Below are 8837 nucleotides of genomic sequence, written 5' to 3'. Positions count from 1 at the left end.
TTGCTTTCTTTGATGTGTAAGGTACTCATCTAAGGTATTATTTTCTATCAGCTGCTAATGCATTAAAGAAGAATTCAGCTCAAAGGGAAAATTGCTCACTGACAGCAGTGGGCTCATTAAAAGTCTTTGCAGCCGTAACCCACATTACAAAAACAGTTTATGCGTGAGCTGTGACAATGCAAGTTCTGGCTTTTTACATTTTAAATGCACATGCACTGTAGTGCGTGAAATTGTCATCATCATCAAGTGATCTCCATAGAAATCATTCAATCCTTGAAACAATATCTTAAAAGCTATCACGAAAAGGAAGATTCCATCTTCTTTAATATCATGTCTAATTGTCCCCCAGCCACAAGGATGGAATGACGCTGACTTCAGTCTCAGGCAACATGATTAGCAGTCAGAGCATCCCCGAACACAAATCCTCTGTTGCATGATGATCATTGTCTCACCCTTCTTCTCCTCCAACCTCTTCTATTTCAGGAGAATAAATCAAAGGGCCTGAGCCTAAAACTCCAATTATCATTAGATCCTCAAACCTCTCCCATTATTTGATTTTTACATGTGGTGTGACACGGTTACTGTACAGTGGTGCTTATTCAGTGCAGCTTCTGCAGTTAGTGTGTGCAAAGAGTGTTGCTTCTCTTTTTGGATCCTGGTTCTGATTTTGATGCTGCGAGATGATGTATTTTTGGAGATTCATCAAATGATAGTTTGACCATAGCTGCCTCACTCTGATAGCTTGTTGACTCTTCTCCTCAGTGCTTGTGGTAGGCATTCAACCAGAAAACATAATCCTTTGCCTAAGTGGAATAAAAGGACACACTGAGGAGACAATATGTCCCATGTGACTTCATCCCAGGCCAACCCCGGCGCACCAGCACCCCCCCACAGAGGCTCAGCAAGTCACCTTAGAGATCAGTGACCAACTCCCCAGCCACCTGCTGTATAAATATTCAGTGTGCACTAAAGATAACCTGGCTCGTGCAGCGGGGGGAGAGAGAGAAAGAGGGATGTTCAGCAGAAGAAGGGGTTGTTATTTGAATATAGTGAGCTCAACTGTGGCTGTATGGCGTGTTGGCCTGCAAAGGTCACATTTGAAAGCTAGGCAAATATTTAATAACTTTGTTCGCCAGGTGTCTGTGGTAATGCATGGTTTTAATTAGAGAGAGGGAAAGGAATGTGAAGAATAAATAATCCTATCAGAGCAGATTTACAGGATGAATAATCATTTTCTTTAGGCAAAGAATGTGTGATCATGCCAGAAAAAAAATTTGATATTTCTCTTGTTACAATAGAGGCCATTCTCTTGCACAACAGTGAGTGTTGATTTTACTTTCCCTCTTTATCCATTGTGGCTGTGCACAAGATAAAATATCATAATGTCCTTTGAAGCCTCACATGACCTTTCTTTGTTGCCTCCATGCAAAGGAAAACCTGCGTATGAAGTCTCACAGAGCGCTGAACAGCCTATAGGATTTCCTCTTCGTCTCTCTTTAGCAACACAAGTTGATTTGCCTCGAGGAGGCAATTGGCAAATGAGTCTGCTTGCTCTCTTTTAAGGATGCCAGTCCACATATAAATAAAATATACAATGACCAGACTGCATTTTTAAAAATAGACGACCCACAGAGCTTTGCCTCTCCGTCATGCCAATTCCCCCCCTGCTATGTTTCATGCCTGTTTGAACATGCTTTTAGTGGAAGACAGTTAAATACTGTATGTACAGTACGCACCACAAACTGTAGCACACAGAAGTGCAGACAGTGACATCACTGTCACATGGACTGTACAATAGACCCAGCAGGCAATAAGCCTTAACACTACATACCTACAACTTGTAACTAGAAGTGTTTTTGCACATGAAATTTTCATAAGGAAACTGTCTAGGTATCCACTTTTCTGAAGGTCAGCATCTCCACATGTGATGAAATGTGTGCATTGTAAACCATGCACACATCACTGAAACCATCAGCAAAATGGAAATCACAATATGTCTTAAACATGTGGCTTGTACCCGAGAAGGCACTTAGCCTTTGACCTTATACTATATGGTTAAAAAACAATCAATATGCCAATCCAAATGACTGTTACAGTAAGGCTCTCCATCCTATCCATCCATCCTATCATTAGGAGATTGCCATGGAGAGGCACGTGTTACTAGAATACTGTATGAGCTTTTTAGATATTATACAGGTTTTTTGTTCTCAGTTTTCATGTGTATTTCTATGCTGTGTATATTATGTCACAGTCTGTATGTCTTTGACTTGAAAATGCGAGTATAGATAGATTTTATTACACACGTCTTGACATCCCCTCCAGTCATATAAAACACTCTGCTTTGAATAACAATTTATTTATTTAATTTAAGAGTGAACATTTCAAAAAATTACACCTACTCTTTCTGTCTAATTGAAAAATGCATAATCTATGCTAATGTAAATGTTTTCATTTTAAAAGTTTAACTACTGGACGCAAGATGTCCTCTGCGTCACTGAAAAGTCCATTCTTAGTGTATGTGTGCTGTAGGCTTCAAGTTTCCACATCACACTTGTGTAAATTGCATTTGTGACCAGGACTGACCTCCAAACTAGTTGTGATGTCACAAAATGCTGCTCTTAAACTCAGATTTATGGAAGCACACAAATGTGAAAACAGCCTTCTGGTGTCAAACTCTGCACATGCATCATCCTGCAGTCAAACATCAATGTAAAATATCAGTAAGCAAAATACATTTTTGAGTGGAGGGGGCTTTAAGTTTTAAATACGGAAGTATATAACTGTATCCATTCAGGATTGGCTGAAAGGTTTTCTGTCCATTAGGGCACACTGTCAAGAACAAGTTGACCAGATCATTAATTTATTCTGTGATGATATCATTCATATTTGAGATAACTTAATGACTACACAATACATTAATGTAAATCAGGAACACATCCTGGTGAAAACTATGAAAACAGAACTTGTTATGCACATGCACATTTTCTCCATGATATCTATACATTTTCTCCATGATATCTTCTATTGAAGTTTAACTTGATCTCACCTGCTGAATCTGGGAGGCGACTGCTGGAGATTTATGGCCTCTCGACATAACAAAGTTAAATCCCTCAGCGTAGCTTTTCTGCATGCTTCATCCCTCCTCACTGCAGTCAGGATGATGGATTAGTGTGAGGGGGCTGAGGAGCAAAGGCTGGACGACAACAGCAGGGACAGGACATTTAGTCTGATTGACCAGGCGGGATTGTTGGTAATGTTCACATCAATATTAGCTGAGGGTCCTTCTCCCTTCTCACCCGCTCTGAATTTAGATTATTTCAGGATATTTATTATAACAGATGCTGTTCATCAGATTGCATCTACAGATATTTTATTACAATTGCACCATTGGGGAGTTGACAGAAACATGACTGTATGTAATAGTAAATGTTTATGCTGAGCTGTAATATGCTGCTGCTGAGCTTTAATAGAAAATCTACCACTCTCTAATAAGGTGCCTTTATAAAGGGTTGTTAAGTTTAATGGTTTTATGAATGGTAAGTATTTATCAATGCTTTGTACAGTCGATCAACTTTTGGGTTGCCAGGTTGTGAAAAATCCCTTTGGTCTTTCCCTTTGGTAATAATGCAGTTATTAATAAATGCTCATGGGTTTCTCACTTACTAATGAACCCTCAAATCTGCAGTGATAAAGTTGAATAAATCATAGAGTTTTTAATCTTTCAAGTCTGTATTTAGTAATGTTAGTCAATGAGACTTTTCACAACCTGACAACCTCAAAGCTCTTAAAAATGGCCTGTAACTGAGTGTAAAGCCTCCCTAAATTATTTTTAACTTGTAATAAAACTTAGTTTTAAGTTACAGCTTATGTAAAAATGTATGTATGTATGTACATGTATGTACACCTTGCAAAGGGGTCTGACTTCAGTATTTCATATGCAATTTACCAATCAGATTTTCCATATTTTTGTTGATGTGGTGACATACAAACACATCCACAGATATAAACACACTAGGATAAAAACATTTGCTCATCAATTTTAAAGAAAATCCAGGTGCCTTCACCCCGTCACATCCTACAATCGGAATAAGTGGGACATCAGCCCCAGAAGCGCTTAGTTAGATGAGTCTAACTCGACAGACAATCAATCAGGACTTAAACCTCGATCCAATACACAGCAGCCGTTGAACCACAGCTGACCTCACTGTGGATGGTCAGTTGATTTTGGGACGTTGACACTGTAGTATCCTTTATCCTCAGCACTACATCAGCTCCATTACAGTTGAGTTGACTGTAGAGATGGGTGTCTCTCTACTGCTCCACAGTCAGATTAATGGTCCCATTGAACTCTCAGCCTAAAGCTACTCTCCCCACAGCTCATTAAGTACGATCTAATACGGGGCAATATCAGCCAGGAGGGTCAATTCTCAGAGCCAAACTCATTGCACTCTGATGCAAGAGAGGCGTGCTGACACTGGGAATCCAAGGTCGAGATGGGTATTGACTGGGAGATCTATTAAGGGATTAGGAAATTCTCCACAGAGCTTTGATGCGAGGCTGCCATTGTTCTAGTAGCTTTGTCTCCTGTGGCTGGTGCCCAGGGCGAGGTGGTAGAGACACGTGGCTGAACAGCCTAGTGGGTCAGAACCAGTGTAGCTCTAAATCATCTTCTCCCAGCAGCTCCAGCCGTTACACTATGTCCACTTCCATTCATTAAGCTCTGGCTCTTTATGGTTTGTCATACACACAGAGCTGCTGACCAAGGGAACAAGTGTTGTCAGAAAATGCTAGTCAGCAGACACTGCCTAAATAATGGAACAAAACTGCATTTTGGATCATACAACCAGAGAATAAAAACTGATGAAAATAAGTATGATTAAAGGGCCGTAGGTTTTTTTTGCTGTGATAGGCAATATGCCTTCATCATTTGAAGTAACAGAAATGAAGCCACCTTAAGTGGTTTTATATAGAGTATACTGCCCTCTGATTCAGCTGTTGTACCACAAAACCATGAAATATTTCAGTTTAAATTGTGTTGAAGGAATAGTTCAACATTTTAGGAAACATGCTTATTCGCTTTCTTGCCGAGAGTTAGATGAGAAGATTGATACCTGTTATATGTCAGTACAGTAAATGTGAGGCTACAGCTAGCAGCTGGTTAGCTTAGCTTAGCACAAACAATGGAAACAGAGAAAAACAGCTAGCCTGGCTTGAACGCAGTAACTTCCAGGATTCTCCGCTGTTTATCTGGCAACCTCACCACGACGACATGCTTTAGAGGTGCTGGTTGGTGGATTATGTTACCTTTGGACAGAGCCAGACTCTCTCAGGTGTTTCCCCCTGTTTTCAGTCTTTGTGCTCACCTAAGCTAACCAGCTGCTGGCAGTGGCTTCATATTTACTGAACAGACATGAGCTTGGTATCAAAACTTGGCAAGAAAGTTTTTAAGTGTATTTCCCAAAATGTCAAACTATTCCTTTAATTTTCTACTACTACCTGTGAGAATAATGTAAAAACTCTTGATGAGCAATTTTTTTTTACAGTATGACTGGTAAGTGAGCCAAAGTTGCACATCTGCATGGGTATTTCCAGTCACTTGCTTGAGGGTTCTTAGGTTCCAGTTTAAAGAAATATTGATTCATATCCCCTCTGTCCCTGCGCACCCTTAATCATCACCCATAATGCCCCTCTCCTCCTCAGGTCCAGTTTGATTAAACCTCTTAGTTCATCAAGATGGTAAAGGTTCAGGGTCACACCATCTCTCTCATGGTCACTGTCTCAGCAGAGAGGAGTTTACAGAGAATTGATACTCTGAGTCCCTAAGGAGTTTCCTGAAACAGAAAACTGACCAATGACACCTGGTGATGGGGTTGTTGATAGATCATTTGCTTTGGCTATGTGCAATGTTTCACCAACACTGACTATGCTGCACGTTTAGAGAGTCAATGTGTAAACTACCACTCCAGTTCTTGCTCTGGTTGACCCTCTGGCTCTGGCTGACCCTCACCAGTGAGCAAAAGAAAAACTTACTGATGATTTAGAGGAATATTGCTTTAACATCTCGTTGTTGTCATTGTCCTCATAGAAAGTACTGGGATTCATGGTGGCAGGCAAATTTCAGGAGAAAACGTGAATCTGACACATTTATAACATAATTTACATGAATAAAATTACATATACATTAACTACACAGCATATATATTTACACTTCCAATTCAAACACAGTAAATGTCATAAAATGAATGTTTTTGCAAACACAGAGTGATTTTGAACACAGCTAGAATCTCTAATTCAAGCTGTTATCTTTTTACTTCTAATTCAACACAAACACTCAAATTCAACATTAAAAATTTAAGTGGACTATGCAGAGAAAATGCAGGCATTACCATTAAATTGTGTCATCTCAGTAACTTTAATGAATAATAGCTTGTGAGATTTTGTTCCTTTCACACCACTGAATCTCAAGCACCAGAGCATTAGTATGATGGTGACTGTTGTATGACACAGATTCTTATGTATCCTTTCTTGTTTGTTGTAATAATGTGTGTTTGTGTAATATGGTGTACTAAATGCCTTCCGATACTGAAACATTGCGGTCGTAACACATTATTATCATTGTTCAGGAACTAGTACTTAAATTCATATTATATTCATAATGTCTTGAAAATGCAGAAATTATGCAATTAAACTCTGTCTTAGCTGAAAGTAGGATTAGTATATTAACATGTTTTTTAAACTATAATTTCTGAAACTTATTTTTTGTAAAAGCATGATTATTTCTCTTGTTCCTACAATTTGCCACATGGATTAGACATGTGTGCATCTGGTTCTCTGTAACTGTATTTTTTATACACATCCTGCTTATATAGTGTGATTATAATGTTGGTGCTTAATTTATTCTCCTTCCCTATGACAAGAAGATACTGTGTTGTTTACCATCATTTTACAGCTGTTACCAGAGTGCCACCTTCTGGTCAACCTGCTAATTGCACAACCGGGACTGTTCCCACAGGCACTGAAATATATAGAGTTTGCACACAAATGTTTAAATGTTTACGAAGGAAAAGCAGACTGAGTTGTGTCTTGTTATGGTTTGGTGTGTTTTGCACTTATTTTGGACTGAATATATTCTTAATGATGTAGATGTTCTCAACTGGGAGCTGCACATTTCAGAAGGACCATTAAAGGGATAACTCAGTTTGTCTGATGTTTGTCTTAACTGCATTCATCTGCACTAATTATAGACATATGAATTATTGAATTCAATGTTCACTTATGTAAGTGACAATGCAATATTCACAGACAAGAATATGTTTTACTGTTTGAGCTTTGATTTATTTCTTGTAGATTTAATTTTGTCATTTAACTATATGTTTTCTTTGGATGTTTTATATGTTTGATGTTAGGAAATCAGAAAACTGCCTCTAGAGGGAGATAAGAGTCATTTTATTGCCTGAAATTAATACGGGTGGCTACTAACAACAGATCCCACTATTACCTTTCAGGGTTTCCAAACACCCACTGTCTTCTATAAAGATTTCATTCTGGTCTTTTTTTCGTTTCTATATTTTATATTGATCTTGTTTTTGTGTGTGTGGGATTATTATTAATGAAAACCTTTTGATCAGAATCCAAGAGAAAAACTGCTTAAAATAACATAATTCCCTTATAATAATAATCATCTTTGTGAGACTGAATTTGTGTCTTTTCGTCGTCATTTTCTAATTATATACATTACTTTGTCAACACTGTGAACATCTCAGAGAAGTGTGAAGTACACTCATCAGGTGTACAAATACTAAACCAACTTACATTGTCATTTTGTTTTACATGCAAATTTTGAGTTTGCACACAATTTGCTGCTAATTTGAACATTACTGCACAAAGACAGTTCTTTATTATCACATGTGCAACAGACAGTATTATATGCCACCTTTATCATTCAACAGTAAAATTGCTATGACATGAATAAAACATGCCAGTCAAATCCAAGTGTGGAACAACATCCCTTTAAAACAACTTAATACAGAGTAGACAGTGTTTGGCTAAAGAGGCTGTCTATTTATACCTCCGTTAGGGGATTTAGATTTAAAGCTTTCATTTTTCATTTTATGAACTGGAGTGAGAGCTGCTACCATAAAGACAGAGCACGAAGGATGCATAAAAGATATTAAAGATTGGATTTAAGGTAAAATCCTGGTGCTCAGGTGGATTTTATGTTCCTTAAATGAACATTCTTCCTCAGACAACTTGTATCAGACATTAAATAGTCAGCTGTATTCCTTTTATTCTCAGAGATGTGCAAATATGTACTACTAACTGACTGTTCAATTTGACTAAATTAACTATGATCTTATGTTCAAGGGCAGATGAACCTTTATCTGACTTGCATATCACTCCTCAGCCTGCAGCATCAGTGTTTCCTGTGAACTGACCAGACTTCCTTACACATGCCAAAAGTTATCGCATTGGCACCTCACGAAAAACACAATTTACTGGCTGAACGAGTCAGGGTGTTCCAACTGCACAGCAAGACGGCATTTCCCAACCGTTTTTTTGGGAACTGAAATTAGGAGTAGTTTCAAATGTTATAGTGATTGCAAAGTCTCCCAGAGTCTAATTAAGTCCAAACCCCAGTTTCTATAGTCAGTCAGAGAGATACAATCTGTCTATAAAGCATGCCACATATGGAACACACTGATCAGTTCCAAATGATCAGTATTACTTATGACAGACTGGGACCATTGCATGTAATATATCTGTATACTTGTGCAAGTGACCCAGAAATACTGAAGTTTATAAAATGGTCATTTGAGATAGATTATATAATTGAGCCA

This window comes from Siniperca chuatsi, linkage group LG15 (genome assembly GCF_020085105.1).
Source record: "Siniperca chuatsi isolate FFG_IHB_CAS linkage group LG15, ASM2008510v1, whole genome shotgun sequence".
NCBI classification, from domain to species: domain Eukaryota; kingdom Metazoa; phylum Chordata; class Actinopteri; order Centrarchiformes; family Sinipercidae; genus Siniperca; species Siniperca chuatsi.
This window is presented reverse-complemented; position numbering follows the sequence as displayed.